Consider the following 17,116-nt stretch of genomic DNA (forward strand, 5'->3'; position numbering starts at 1 on the left):
TCAAAACCAGCAGGGATGTTCAATATGAAATGAATCATTCTGAGAATGTCGGTTTGTGTGTGTGTGTGTGTGTGTGTGTGTGTGTGCGTGTCTGTTTGTGTGCCTGCCTGCTTATGTGCATGTGTGTGTATGTTTTCGTGTTAGTGTGCAGCCATGACCTTGCTCCCCAGGTGCTGTTGAAATGTGTCATGTTAAATGAACGCCATGCAGGACCCAGTGGTGACCAGCGGCACAACTGCAAACACAGACCAATCTCCTGCTGATTTTGCCATTTTCTGTTTACCATTTCTAGACATTCGCATTTCACATGAATCATAGCAACAACATCTGACATTTACCACAAGTTAAAATATGACCACACCAGACCATATAACTGAGGGCCACCAGCACTGGAGGCAAAGGCTGATCTAAGTAAGCATAACATGAGGACGACTGCTCTTCAGCTTTCGTTGCTATATGTTAGACCATTGATCGTGTTCATACATATTGCAGACATTGTAGATCACTTTTGTTTCAGATGAACAAAACTATTGATTTGAATTTAATCCTGAATCCAAATGTGACTCTATCTATCATGGCATTCAAGAACGTAGGTTATTAAGGAAGACATTAAGCCTTTAAAAGGATGCATGAGTGTGCAAACCAGCGTGTCTAAATGTACAGCATGCATTCATTTTTGCAAGATAAATCTGTATGTAGCACTGTGCACATGCATTTCTTTAGGGTGTATTGAGTCATTTATCACAACAGAAAACGAGAAGGAGACTGAGTAAAATCCAGAAGAATTGTTAACATCCCTAAATTATCTCCACTTTATGTAAAGATGTGGCCTGTATTCATGTGCCTTAAAGGACTGGACCAGCACGTATATTTAAAGGCAAACATTTTGTTCAGTCGTGATCAGTGGAGAAAGAGCCAGTGAGACACATGTACTTACAGATCTGGTAAACGCAGCCCCTATGTAAGCATTACAAGGACAACCAGTTTACTATTTTGTTGAGTAACCTTGAGCCAGTAGAGAGCTGTAGTCCAATAGTCCAGCGACATGACGCAATTTATATGTCAGGGTTGACCACGTCAACAAACAGCCAGCACATTGTGGTAGTCTGTATTGTAAAGAATGTTTTTTCACTATGAAGGAACATTTGCAAGTAAATGTAAAGGGACTGCCTGCTTGCCAACTTTACGTCAGTACATTACATAACATTACCTTCACACAAACAGTGCAAGCTACAATGAAAGGATTTTCAAAACACATTGTCCTGTTCTGGAAAAAAAAACATCTTAACCATGAAGATCAGTTTAAAAGTAAAATGCTATTTTAGACAGTCCCTGTTATGGTGGGAAAGTGTATGCCACATGACAATGTATTGAAAATATTCATAGAGATTGTGAAATACATACTCTGTATTTCCAGTCTTGCATGAAAATACATACAATATCAAGCAATACACAGCAGGAACTTTACTGTACTGCTGCTGTCATGCTGGGATAGGGGGCCAAACAGTTGAAATAGTGAGACATACACTCAGAATAGGCAAAGCCCTGGAGGAGCTGCAGGTCAGAAGACATCAATGGAACTTATTATATAGCTGTTGACTTGGCAGCTGAAAGAGCGAGGCCTCAACTGTGGCTCAGATTCCGGCTCCATAATCATAAAGTTTGTGACGCGACAATAATAAAAAGAGCACACGAATTGTGAGAAAGTTTTGAAAACCATATTATAGTATCAGCATGTTAGTCCCATTGGATGTGCAACTCCAGTGAACAGCATATATAAAATTGATTTAGGACTTAGGAAAATGCACTTGGCGTTGGCTCCATAATGAACAACAGATGGCATCATTCTGTTATCCATCTTGTCAAGGATGCAAAGTATTTTATTGGTGGAAAAAACATAACAAATAAGCACATGTGCACACACATATTCACACATTAAGGTACATATATTCACTATGATTTTTGTTTGTAAATATAGTATAAATATTGTATAGTCCCTTAACATCACATGATGAACTGCCCACAGTCTGTTAATTCCACAGAAGCTAATCCCTTCAGTCTTTTGCTAATATATCCATTACATGAGTGATGCTCCCATAAGCCAGCCCTAGTCAGTAAATAATTCTGGTTAATTAAAGCCAAGACATCCATCTTTGCCTTGGCTTTGTGTGCAGACTCTGCGAAAGGCATGTTCTATTAATAAAACAGTGGTCATCACCGCTGTTGATAAAGTGTCATTTCCGTTTTTCCAATCAACTATTGGTCGTTAATTTTCATTTGAAATCTACAGTCTAATTAACAGGTATAAAACTACATCAAAATAAAGTGTATTTTCCCTTTTTCCACTGAATTATTGGTTGTTAATTTCCACTTGAAATCTACAGTCTAATTAACAGGTTTGAAACTATATTTCCATTCATTCATTCATTGATCGTACACCCATCAGGAGGCACACCTTTGGGGGAATAGTTGTACAAAACAGACACAATGAAGTAAACTATTATTGTTTTGTGTATTTAACACTACTTTGCCAGAGGAGATTGGTAGTTAATGGTCAGTTAAAGGAGGCTCAAAAGCTGAATTTTACATCAGCTAACCTGTCAGCAGCATGTCCATTTAGTCTGGAAAAAAACAGTAAGACAAATGGCATTCTTGTTTGGGCACATACTGCATGTGAGGCAACCACCATCATAATGATAAATAAATGATTTTAAGGTTTGGCTTTTTTTTTTTTTTTACTGCCCGTTTACCAGTTTCAAAAAAGACGTATTTTGAAAGATACAAGATATTTGTTTACATGGAAAAGAGGACTAGTTAGCAGACACTTGACCATTAGTGATCTCGCGTATCTTTGTTCCAAATTTCCATTTAATTTTCACAAATGAAAAATCATACCCAAGAGGATACAGCCAGTATTTTGATTTTCTATTAAGTGGACAATTAATTTCATACACCCTGAAATGCTGATATTTTAGCCAGCATTAGTTCTTTCTCAGTACCAGGACCAAATTTATAATGTCCCCCGGGCATTACTCCAAACATGATTATACTCCTCTGGTAACATAATTAAGTATGAAGAACATTAGGCCTGCCATTCTCAATAATAAATGAAAACATTGATATGTCTATCTGTCTATCTATCTATCTATCTATCTATCTATCTATCTATCTATCTATCTATCTATCTATCTGTCTGTCTGTCTGTATAAAAGCATATAATTATAAGATATACAGATTATATATTAGATCATATTTTACTGCTGGGTGTATAGCACAAGTGGAGTTACATTGTGCAAAGGAGCAATATATTTCAGTACATTTGAAGTAATAAATAAATAATCGTCATCTCCGGAGGAAAGAAAACAGCATCACTCCTCTCTTCTGTATCAGTAAATAAGAAAACCTAGACCTGGATGTATTGCTTAAGTGGAGTGGAGTGGAGTGCTATATTGGACAACCACTGAATTCAATAAATTGGTTATTTACATTCATCTTAGTTTTATGTGTATAAAGTAGAAAAATGTTTCTTTTTATTCCATTGATGCATAAAAATGAAGCTATGTTATTTAAATCTGTGGATAAAATAGAGTATTATCCATTTAAAAGTCAAAAAAGGTCTGCAGTTAGAGATAATGACGAGCTGGATTAGGAAAGAATATTCAGGACCTTTGGGGATGCTACAATAGATCTCTGTCATCTTGAGGACAGACAAATAGGGGTCTATTATGTAGTACAGTAGCAAAAGCATTATCAAAGCTATAGAGCCATTTAAAATAAACAAAGTACAGTAAGAAGTCAACAGTATTAAATGCTGTGTAATAGAGAACTATCATATTGTTTTGATTGGCTCAGTAGGGACAATGTAGGGAATAGTTGCCTTTTTCAGATCTTGTTTACAACTATTTGCAAATGGTGAATCTCTGAGACCAGGAGTTTAATAGAAAACATCATCCTAGACCAATATTAAATGCACGAGTCAGTTTTCACTTATAATAATGTCTCCGGCCCCAGCTGTCGCCAGCACAGAGGCATTATGTTTTCGGGTTGTCCATCTGTCTGTACATATGACCGTCTGTCCCATTCTCGTGAACGCGATATCTCAGGAACACCTTGAGGGAATTTCTTCAAATTTGGCACAAATGTCCACTTGGACTCAATGATGAACTGATTTGATTTTGGTGGTCAAAGGTCAAGGACACTTTGACGTCACATCCGTCCCAATCTCGCGAACGTAATATCTCAGGAACGCCTGGAGGGAATTTCATTAAATCTGGCACAAATGCCCACTTGGACTGAAGGATGAACTGATTAGAATTTGGTGGTCAAGGGTCAAGGTCACTGTGACCTCACAAAACACATTTTTGGCCATAACTCAAGAATTGATGTGCTAATTATGACAGTTTCACACAAATGTCTAACAGGATAAAATGATGAAGTGATGACATTTTATATCCAAAAGGTCAAAGGTCAACTCCACTGTGACACTATAATGTTCTGCAAAAAACACTTTTCTGGCCATTATTCAACCCCATAACTCAGGAATGGAAGGAAAGATTGTGACCATATTTCCCATTTGGTTGAATATTGAATTGGTGACACTAATCTTGGGTGCCCACCTTGAAACTGTGGTAATTGCATAGATCTTCTGTGCTGCTGGGTTGAAGATGTGTGTGAAGCATCCATGTTTTAAAATTTGTAGATTCTTTACAGCAACATCCATATCTGAAACATCGTCTCCTGTCATGGCTACAACTTTGTGTTCTATCAGAAGCAGCTTTATTGGCCAAGCATGTCAGCACATACACGGAAAATACACTTAATACCTTTTAATTAAATTCCTTCAAAGTATGGACAGACATGGATGTAAACTGCAACTTGACTGGTTTGCGGAGGCATACAACCGTGAGGCGGTATTTCAAGTCTAGATTAAACTTATTTTCTGCCTTTCTGCCTCTTTGCTTTCTTCATAAGGTGAACAATAAATGTTTCCAGAGAATCAGTGCCACACGCCTATCTGCTGCAGTCACTACATAATGTATGTTCAATTTCAGAACCTTGAAAGTATCCCTGAAAAAAAAAGCAAAAGAAAGATTTGCATGCAACCATGAAAATTACTTTAAATTTATAGTCCACAGAACTGTGATACAAAAGGAATGTGTTATTATAAAACAATCTCTCTGTGTGACAGCAATCAGCAATCAGCAGTTTGAAAATGCCAATATGTCTAAAAATTAAAGGCCATTTTCTCATACTGACAACACTCTCCACAGGGAAGATGGTGCTAATGGAAGTTTGGGCAGGAAGTCTTTGTAATAGTTATGCAAGGAAGTAATGTAAAACAGGGAAAGCAATTCACTTTGACTTTAACCAAGTCTTCAAACTGACGCTGAAACATTACCTGCAGCTTGATATTTTCACTTTTACTATAAAAAAGCTGGATTCTCATGTAGCGTTTTGCAGGTAGACAGAAAGCTGGTGAGTTTTAATAGATATTCTCCCGAAACCACAGATCTGGTAAAAAATGGAACTGTGAATAAAGTCAGTAGTTTTAGAGTTGCAATTTTGAGAGGAAATGGAACCATAGTGGACAATGCTGAAAGCAGACAAATGCAACTGTTAATTTACCCAGCATGACATCCAAACTACTAACTACTACGACACACCATAACTGTGTATCCTAGCCTAACTGTGGGGTTAAATTCACCCTTCGGTTCATTTGTCTTTATCCATTGTGGAAAAGTTTACTTTTTCCACATTTCCCTCCTCTGTTATTGTTCAAACTGTTCATTTACCAGCAAACCAAGGCTTGTAATCAAAAGTTACACAGATTAGTTTATAGACAAACACAGTCAGCTATCCTTTAAAATTGTAAAATTTGATTTGGAGAGTTAACAAAAAAAATAGTGAGCATGATGCACACGTCCATACATTTGCTACAATTTACCATTTCCCATCTCTGTTCTTCATATAGGTGCAAAAATATGACAAATGTTTTTGGTACAAAAACATTGAAAATGGTTGTGAATATATGGCACATACTGGCTGTCATTATTCCCATTTGCCAAATGGGGATGAACTAAAGATGTTAACTGTCAATACAAAAAAATGGGCCATAATTCCCATATGCTTCTTCTCTGCAGATTCTCCGACTCTTTGACTTACATGGAGAAGACAGAATAACAACAAAATATTGTAAACTATTCATTCATTCCTCCTGCTACTTTCCACTGCAGGCAAGATGCACGAGGCACAGCACATGCTCCCCAACCAGATACTGTATGTGGAGCAGACAAACCAGAGTCTTTCATTATTGTCCTCCCAAGACTTTTGGAAAAGGACAAAGTTTAGGAGTGGGGATAAGGACCGGAATAAAAGTCTAAATAGATGCAAAATGACTGTACTCTGAGGAACTTTAACAGTAGTTCTCAGAAAACAACCCTCCACCCTGAAGCACTGTCTCCAGTGTTCACAGACATTTTTAGATCCTCACTAGAGACATGCCACATACCAGCCTGCTTCAACACCTCCACCATCAGGTGGTTCCCAAAAAACCAAAGACCACAGGACTCAGTGACTACAGACCCGTAACTACCCATCACTGTCCCACCTTAAAACTATCACAGACCCACTCCCAACCTGCCTGCAGTTTGCCTACAGACCCAACAGCTCTGTGGATGATTCAATAGACATGACACTCCACTTCATCTTTCAGCACCTGGACTCTGCAGGAACCTATGCCAGGATCCTGTTTGTGGATTTCAGCTCAGCCTGTAACACCATCATCCTGTCTCTGCTGCAGGACAAGCTCTCTCAGCTTCACAAGCCTGACTCCACCTGCAGGTGGATCACTGACTTCCTGCCCTGCCAGGAAGCAGCATGTGAAGCTGGTCAAACATGTCTGTGACTCCCAGGCCATCAGCACCGATTTCCCCTTAAGTCTGTGTCCTTTCCCTCTCCTCCCTGTATACAAACAGCTGCACCTCCCGTCATCAGTCAGTCAAGCTCCTGAAGTTTGCAGACAACACCACCCTCATTGGGCTCATCTCAGGACACCAGATTGACCATCCATTTGGAGCTCAACACTCTAAAGACAGTGGAGATGGTTGTGGACTTCAGGAAGAATCCAGCCTCACCTGCCCCCATCACCCTGTGTTACTCTCCAGTTGACACTGAGTCCTTCTGCTTTCTGGGCACTAGACGGTGGACACCTGACCAGAGCCAAACAGGACTAGTTGGGAACCGATGGGTCAGGCACGGTCTGGACAATTTAGAAATGAAGTTCAGATTTAGGTCAGGTTCACTCATGTCGGTCGGGGTAGCCTACTTGATTTTTGAAATGTTATTATATTTATAACTGGTGATGATATTGTGTGTAATGTGTGTGTGCTATAGCCTATATAATAATAACAATAATGATAATAATATATATAATGCCTTTTGATGGTCATTTACAAGGTGCCCACACATGTGTAATCAGGGTAAACAGGCAAACTGTAACCATGGTAACAACAATTGCGTGACAGGGTAACACAAACTCAGTGCTTCAGCTTACCTTAAGTGCATCAGGCTCGGGTCAGGTTTGGACATAAAAAACAGAGAGCCTGTCGGGTTGAGGTCAGTTACTGCTCTCTTGGATTCGGGTCGGGTTCAGACAGAAAGATGCGGCCCGAGCTGCACTCTACTGGGCACCATTGTCACCCAGGACCACAAGTGGAAGCTGAACATTAGATCCCACACCAAGAAAGCACAGCGGAGGATATACTTCATGCAGCAGCTGAAGAAGTTCAACATGCCAAAGCCATTGATAATGCACTTCTACTCTGCCATCATTGAGTCCATCCTCACATCCGCCTTCACCATCTGGTATGCTGCTTCCACTGCCAAGGACAGAAGCAGACTGCAGCATATCATTGGCTCAGCTGAGAGGGTGATTGGCTGCAACCTGTCACCCCTCCAGGACCTGCACGCCTCCAGGGTCCTGATGTGGGCAGGAAAGATTGTGGCCGACCCCTCCCACCTTGGACAGAAACTCTTCAAACCACTCCCCTCCGGCAGGAGGCTGCGGTTCATCAGTACCAAAACCTCACGGCACAATAGTGTCTTCCTGACTGCAGCTGGCCTCATCAACAAGGCCCGGGACCTCCATTGACAGTGACTGTCATCCTGACCCCCACTGACACCACATGTACATTAACGCACATATTCTGTAATATACATATCCTTATACTTAATACTGTTAACTTTTGCACATTCCCTGACAATATTTTGCACATTCATGCACAAAATTGCACAATTCTATTATTTTTAAAAAAGCTACTTGGCATTAAACCTGTTTCTGATTCTGATTTCTGATTCTGATTTCTGATTCTGATTCTGAAAAAGAATTTCAACACTGAAGTACTTACATCACTGTTGTTACAAATGTGGGTCATATTAGCTTGGATGCCAGTTAGCAGAATTTGTAAAGGCCTTTTATGTGTGCATCATATTAATGTTAGCTAGTTTCAAAGTTGCAGCTAAGTGCAGCTTGTCTGTATTTGCCATTTGGTGACAAAATTCTCTCCCTGATATATTACATTTTTTGGCAAGTTTTTTGACAAGTGCTTCTGTTTTGTGACCTGTTAATTGCCATGTAACCTAATATGGCACACCTTTGAAAGAGAGGTGTTGGCACTAACCTTGAACAGCCTTAAAATAACAATTTTATTGTAGTCTTATTACACTTTCACATTTTGCATATTAGTAATCATTGATCTTTTTTTATTATTCCACAATACTTGTGCAAAGGTGCACATAAAGTAATAAGAGCAAAACATTTAGAACACTGCATAGTATAATATAAACCAATTAGACAAAAAAATGACAACCTCAAAAAATACGATAAATAAGATGCAAGCGTCACTCTGGCACAGTATAAAACCCCAAAATAGAATTTTGAGCGCCACAAAGACAATATTTTAAGGCTATTGTACTGGATTGTGTTGTTTTTTTGTGTCTATCCCCCTTTATCTTTCTGACATCTTATACCCTAAAGATGAACAGTATGGTTCACCATGGGAACAAAAATGTGTGTGCCTATTTAACACAATAAAGGGAGGGCTAAAAGACTTGCAGCCTCTTTCCTAATGAGCCTTGTAAGACCTCACGCTGTTTGATGTCTAGGACTGTTTCATCCAGCTCAGACACTGTCTCCATTGCCCCCTAACCCTCCCTGTCCAAGGAGGGGACTGGCAGGCTGGCACCCCTCTGCCCTGTGCCTGCCACCCACCAGGCCTGACCATGTTCTCCACTTCATTTACCTTATGCTTTGCCCCTCTGCCAGACCAAGGCCAGGGGCCAAAAATGCAGACAGATATGCACCTGCAAGGTAGCATCCTGTGGGATTAAAGCAGGCAGTTAATTGTGTTTGCGTTTTGACAGGGTGTTTTTAATTTCACCTGCCAGCTTAGGTTTGTTCAGGCGCTCTCTCTGGACCTCTGTCTAGTGTGTCTCTGTGACCTATCAACACCATATGGTCACAGTTCCCGCAGCTCACTACTGATGATCCTGGTGGCTCTAAATGAGTCATTTAATCTGTGTTGATGCTGGTAAAAATATGATGCTGTGTGCTATATTAAGACTTTATTGCACTCTGTATTGTGCGAACTCTAATGTTTACCCTTGATGCAATCTCACACAATGTTGTAACAAATAGAATAGCAATTTTTGCGAATGATCTTTTGTGTGTGTGTGTGTGTGTGTGTGTGTGTGTGTGTTTCTGACACGTGCTCACAGTTTTCTTCTTCTCATGTTTTTGATCATCAAGTTAAACCTGAGGCATTGCACTCTTGAAGGCTGTTATACTAAACTTCTAGATCTGCAGACCAAGTTGTGTTCAGACAGTGAGCTCATATGTCTTGGCAACTTCCAACCTCTAATGTTTTCAGGTTTTCTTTATGAGTTAAAGGTTAGATTAGATGGGATGGTTTGTTTTCAGAATAATAGGCACCGAAACAGAAAGAGGGAGAGACAATCCAGTGGAGAAAAAAAGGGTTATGAGGGGTAAAAGGACTTACGCATTCGGAGTACTTGATAAAACAACCAGAAAAGGGAAACAATGAGTGAAGAGCATCAAATAACAGCATTACCTCTGCCAGTGTTAGGATCACATTGAGACTAGAACATTTTAATGGTGTAGGACATCACTGCACGGATGTAGGCTTGTGTGAGATGTGCATTGCATGTGATGATTGTGACATACAAAAGCTATAAGAAATAAAAGGGTTTTGTTCATTTCTATCTTGCATGTCATTGACTAGATAAGCTGTGCCCTGTAGTCACTAGAGATTCTGATTTACACACATTGCCATCTGACACTGAGACATGTCAGCATTTACATAGAGTAAATAATATTGAGTACACATTGTCCTTTGTTTAAGAACATGCGTAATAGGCAGCAACCATTTGTTTTTCTGTGAATGTCACCTGCCAAAAGTCTGTATTTATATTTGGTTTCATTGTGTGTCATCAAATCGCATGCAAAATGGGTCATTTCAATATTATCACATAATTGTTTTTAAAAATCATTCATTCATTTTGAATATATTTTGGTACATCCAAATGGTATATTACATTGCTTGGCCAAGTTATAAAAATTAATAATTGTTAGTTTTCTAAAATATCAAGTAAGATTTGTGAAAATATTAATTCAATCTAATTCAGCTGCATTTTATTTGCCAAAACCATTTTTGTCAACATGTGACGTGTGAGAGTGGTTTGAATAGTCATTTCATCATCATTTGATGTATTTTTTGTATATATTATATCTTTAATAAGTTGTAGTCTGTTATTCAATGCCTGCTCCACATCAACCTGCTTTGTCTATCTTTAAACTTCTCCTCGCTGTGTAAAATGAGAAAGTTGACTGTATGCAACTTATTCAGCCTGTACTTAACAGTTAGTTTATGTGGTTGTACTTTTGTCTGAGCCAGTGGTGAGACAAGTCATAGTTATGTAGATTTCTATGTCTTTTTAATGTGTTGCTGACAAACCTTTAGAGAACAGTGTTCTTTGTTATCAACTTAATGTGTTAGTAATGTCACTGTGTTATTCTGACATGTTTGTGATGTAATCCTACTCCTAGGCTTGTTAAAATTATCAATATATCTTCAGCTTAAACCTACTGCCTTAGAAACTGTGTGGATCATGAGGTACCTAGAGGAGCTAATTTGAAGGATGTCCTTGTTTGAAGTTACTGACTGACCATTAAGTCTCTGTGAGATCATCCAATGACCATACCAGTTTGTAAGAAGGCATACCAGTTTGTGGAAATGTGGAAATGACGGAGAAGTATAAAGCTGCCTGAGTTGTGTTCGCAAGCTTTAGAGAAAGGGCCGGCTGAACAACATCCTTTCTCTCTCCAATAACACAAGATAACTGTGTTTTTGCATTTGGCTTCAATGTGTGCCATGGACCCACGGAGACAGTTTCTCTTGACAAATATACATGACATTTGTATGAGAGTTACTGATTGTGTAATCTATTGTGCAGTGTTTACAACTGCTTCAACAATTAACAATGTTTAATGCTTTCTTTATGTCTTTCTGTGTTTTTGAGCAACGATGCAAAAATTCCCATGACAGATGTGTATTGTATTGCTCTTGCTTCCTAATTAAATCTATTTTTGCTTTTATGCACAGTGCTGAAAATAAATCCCACCTCATTTTCACATTCATTTCCAAATCATAGTTAACTCTTAATAGCTACCAGCTCCCCATCATCTCCTCATACTTTTATACCATACTGATTACAACTTAAATTGTCACAGCCAAAACATCAAACACAAGACTAATCTGCCCAGCAGGAAAGGTTATAGCTTCACAATTGCCTGATTTTAAAATTTCTAAGTGCTAAATGTTTGCTTCTAATTAGCACAAATCAACCAGCTAAGTGGCAGCATGTTAACTGTTGTGATCAGTCAGTGGCGCTGTTAAAGGTGTTACTAAGAATTAAATCTTAAACTCAGGTTGTGATGTTTGGTCATTTTGGAACACTGCCACCAAATGCAGACAACTCTCAGACTTAAAGTTACACCTGAAACGTATGTGGAAGAAGTTATTTTCTATATCATGACACCCAAGAGTGTATTGTTGCAACATGGCCTCTTACTGCAGGTAAAAAATATTATCAGTTTGTTATGTGGGTTTGTATTCAGTTTAACACATGGTTCAGTCCCCTTCACCAGTGAGAGTTAACTAGTAACAAAGCACAGAGCATATGTTTGAGGTGTCCTGTTATTTGATTTTAATTGACATCTTCCAACCAATTAGAAATAAGTTTTCCCCTGGCTGTGGTGTAATGACTATTTAATTGTAACATGTCTCAAGTACAGCATGTGCACAAATGCTGATACGTATTTGAATTTGTTTGTCTTCAATCAGTCTGGGCAACACAAAAGTCATGTAGGGGAAAATCTTACAGATAACTTCAGATTTCAGCAGTAGCTCTGCACTTTATTGTGTATAAATTAAGACAATTCTAAACCTGTTTCAGTATGAGAAGAATAAACAGTACAGTACCTACTGAAATTTCTCTAAGTCAAATGGTGTTTTTGCCTAGTCAATTGATCAGCCAAGCAGAGAAGCAGACCTACTGGGACGGGAACAAAGCAAAACAATTGACCTAACTAATGTTAAATTAGCAAACACAAAAATAAGGGCAAATAATTCCCAGAGCAGGCAAAAGAGCATAAGAACAAGTAATGCTCTATTTCTCTGAGAAACCCAAGAAATCCACATTCTTCTGAGCTTCCTGGTAAAACAACAAACAAAAAAAACAATCACTTCAGTGGATGTTTTCTAAAATAGCACAACATTAAAATATCTGACAAACTGACTGGGAAGGGATTTCTTCTTTTTTTTAGGAGCAACCTAACTAAAACATATATTCATATGCTTTGCATGTATACAAGTATTTACATCAGGCCATCACAGAATCATCATAAAGACATTGCAGATTACTTCTGGGTTCAACATTTATTTTCCATGTATTTGTAAGATGATGGAAACACTATCGTGGGACATAATCTCTGTAGTAGAGGCCTATGTCGTTTGCTGCAGTTGAAGAAGTGAAAATAAGGGGGGAAAAAAGAGTAGAAGAAGAATTTGGTCAGAGTGTGTTCTTGCTGTTGTCCTCCAGCTGTGTGTACATTTCAAAGACTGTTACATGGGGTTCAATAAAAGCTTTTCCTCAACTCCTGTGGTTTTCTGTACAGTTGCCTTACTGAAAGGGAGTGAATTAAGAGAATACTAGGACATAGCCTGGAGTTACATATTCGATGTATCTTATCTTTGCTGGGTCAAACAAATGCATCTCTTTGTAGTAACTTGTGTATTATATCTGCTGGTTTAGTCAGATATCAGTGTGACTCTGTTGTACATTATAGAGTTGTAAAGTGGGAGGAGCTATTTCAAATACCGCTGGTTCCGAAAGTAAAAATCTCATTAATTTTTCCCGTTGTATTATGTGACTCACAGTTGGAGATCTTTTACAAATAGGATCGGAAACTGAAACTCTCATGGTTGAATCAACAGCCCAAAAGGTTAATAACTGTGTTGGAAAATAAAAAGTTGAAGGTACAAGCCTATGTATATAAAAACTTCAGGGAATAGAAGTTAACTACAACTTCCAAGGTGCATTTTAGCAAGAAACAGCTAATCACCGTGCTTAAAATTCTGTCATGTGTGCCACTAACGGCGAATGGGAGCTAAAGATTACAATGTTGAGAAAACTGATTTTACAATCTACAGCATCAGTCAGTTCAGTTTTAATTTCTGGGTCACTTTTGAGTGAATTCAACAACTATGGTGTCACGTTTTGTTTGCAACTGCAATGACAAAGCACTTTGAATTCATTACTACTCTGATTCGCACCTGTGATTCGCTTCTTCTCTATAGCAAAGGTGACTGAAGCTCATGGGTATTGTAGTATTTTTTAGATGTCCATTGTGCAAAATGACAGACAAAACATGGTTTCTCAGAAAATAAAGATGAAATAATTGAAAATGGTGTTCATAATATAAACCTGTAGGGTCGCTACATTATCCAGGAGAGTCCTGTGTTTCTTTGTTAAGCAACATTGGGGATACTGTTTAAAGAATTGTTATATATAAATGACATGGGAACAGGATATGGGGAAAAACACTTATGGTACCAGCGGTCCCTCCAACTTCATAACTATATAAAAGTACATTATCATTTTAGTCCAAATGAGAACTTAAAGGTACACTGCATTGTGTGTATCCTTGAGGTCTAACAAATGTGTTTCCTTCCTCATAAAACATTAACAAACTGATTCTTTGGATATTTGTAGCTAGCATTATTTACATTCATATTGATACCTAGCAGTCTTCTTACTCATACGCTACAACGTAGGAAGAGCAATCGAGTGCAGATTCACAGAGACATCTTCTCCGGACCACTCTTCTGTTTGTGTGAGGAATTATTCTTAACTAATCGGGAATTATCACTGACTCCTTAAACCGGGTTGAAGGTTTTAATCTGAAGCCGCTCCTGTTACTGTACGGACTTTGTTTTTTCTTTTTTGTGTGTGAGAGTCTACACAGGCTACGTTAGCATAGCGACGTTTGTTTTTAGCTGGTTGCTATTGCTAGCGGGTCCCAGATACATCATAGCGGTGTGTGGACATTGCCTGCCGGCTTACTCACTGTCACAGGATGACATCGGACGGCTGAAACAGGAACTCAGAAACAAGGATGAGTTAATCCTGGGTTTTCCTCCGTGGCCGCTGCTCAGGCCAAACATCTCTCCGTGGTGCTCGTTTAGAGAGTGCTCAGCTGCTGTTGTGCCCGGCGAAGCCACTCTTCCCTGGTCTGGCTCTGTCACCACTAGAGGTGAGCCAATTATTTCAACTAATGCCTTGGCCCTGAATGATGACATCTGGCCCATCCTTGGGGCTAAACCTAAGTCTCAAGCATGAAATAACTTTTAAACTTACTCAATCAAAAAACCAAGGATACAAGATCAGCTTATTTCTCAGACTTAATTACCGCTAATAAACACAATCCCCGAGCTCTGTTTATAGCACAATTAATCAGCTTGTACAACCTGCTCCTGCTACTATCTCTGCCACCTCAACTGAAGACTGTGAATTGCATTTATCATTTTTCGTCAACAAGATCAATAGCATTAGATCCAACATTGTGCTGCCATCCACCACTTTTGATCCACCTAGTAGTGTATCAAATTTACTAACCCATTTTGCCCCAATTACCATGCAAAACCTTATAGAGACAATTTCTCATCTGCGCCTGTCCTCCTGCAATCTTGATATCTTACCCCCCAAATTCTTTTTGGAGGTCCTTCCTGTCATTGGCCCTGCTGGACTCACTATTATAAACATGTCCCTCACCTCTGGTCATGTCCCTGATCAGTTTAAGACAGCCAGTGTCCAGCCACTTCTAAAAAAAACCTGACCTTGATCCAGCTGTTTTTAACAATTTCAGACCCATCTCAAAATTACCTTTCATTTCCACAATACTGGAAAAAGTTGTTGCTGAGCAGCTTCTCCAAGTTGTGGAAAGAAATATTATCTTTGATAAATTTCAATCTGGTTTTCGTCAAAACCATAGTACTGAAACTGCTCTGTTACAAGTCATGAATGACATCCTCATGCAGGCTGATAAGGGGGAACTCTCCATCTTGGTCTTACTTTACTTGAGCGCTGCCTTTGACACCATTGATCACTCCATCCTCATTAATCAACTAAATACATGTGTTGGTATCTCAGGGAAAGCTCTAGAATGGTTTATGTCATATTTGTCGAATAGAAGTTTTTCTGTCTCTAGGGGTAACTATGTGTCCTCATCCACTCCGCTGCTATATGGGGTGCCCCAGGGGTCAATACTTGGTCCAATTCTTTTCTCTTTGTATATGCTGCCCTTGGGCCAGATAATCAGTCGCTTTGGTTGTATATCCTATCATTGCTATGCAGATGACACTCAGCTATATTTTTCTGTGAAACCAGATGATTTTAGCAACCACTCTCCACAGCTGTTTAGCTGTGATAAAGGACTGGATTCAGGATTGATTTTAAGATTCTCTTAATCACTTATAAGACCTTACACGGTTTAGCTCCTGCATATATATCCAAGCTACTAAGCCCGTATACTACTATGCGGTCACTTAGGTCTTCCAACCAAAACCTGTTGGCCGTACCACGTGCCAAACTAAAAACCAAAGGCAACTGTGCTTTTGTTGCCCTGGCACCCAGACTTTGGAACAATCTCCCCACTTCCATCAGATCAGCTGAATCTGTTGACTGTTTCAAAAAACACCTAAAAACCTTCTTTTTTAGAACGGCTTTCTCATAACATTTCATAAATTCAAGTGTGTGCTCTGGGTGATGGCTGTATGTTTGCTGTGTTCGTATGTGTGAGATGTCTATATGTGTTCTTGAATGTGTCTTTCATGGTTTTTGTGTCCTATTTTCTTTGTGTCTCAATGTCACTGTAAAGCACTTTGTAACCTGTGTTAAAAAAGGTGCTATATAAATAAAGTTTTACTTACTTACTTACTTACTTTACTTCCTTTTGCTGGCACATTACTACATTTCTTGGCATGTCACCACCCCCAATTGTCAAACTGTAGAATAGTGTGAAAGCGTCATAGGGAATGTGTATCACATCGCCCACATACTTGTGCCCATGCATGTGCATCATTGCTCCATAGCGCTATTAGTGGTCACAGGGTACCTTTAACTGAAGGATGGACAATAGCAAGGTTAATCCATACACGTAAATATGGCCAATGATGTGTTATCCAGAAAGTGCAGTTGTTGTTATACAACATATGGTACCAGTTTCACAAGTAATTGTGAGGTATAGATTAGTTTTTCCTTTGTTTGTTGTTTTTGGTCATCTCTTTTTTAAATCAGAGCATTTGATTTACCGTTAACACTCATGAATCTGTCTGTTGAGTATTAAACTTTATCCTGCATGAGGGATCGAAATGTCTGTGAGGGTGTGTTTGTTTGTGTAATACATTTTCAGTCCCATTGCAAATTCTGCTCGAGGCATGTTTGAGCTCTCAGTCTTCAAGAATTAATTTGGCCTGTTTCG

The sequence above is a fragment of the Thunnus thynnus genome, chromosome 1, assembly GCF_963924715.1.
Source record: "Thunnus thynnus chromosome 1, fThuThy2.1, whole genome shotgun sequence".
NCBI classification, from domain to species: domain Eukaryota; kingdom Metazoa; phylum Chordata; class Actinopteri; order Scombriformes; family Scombridae; genus Thunnus; species Thunnus thynnus.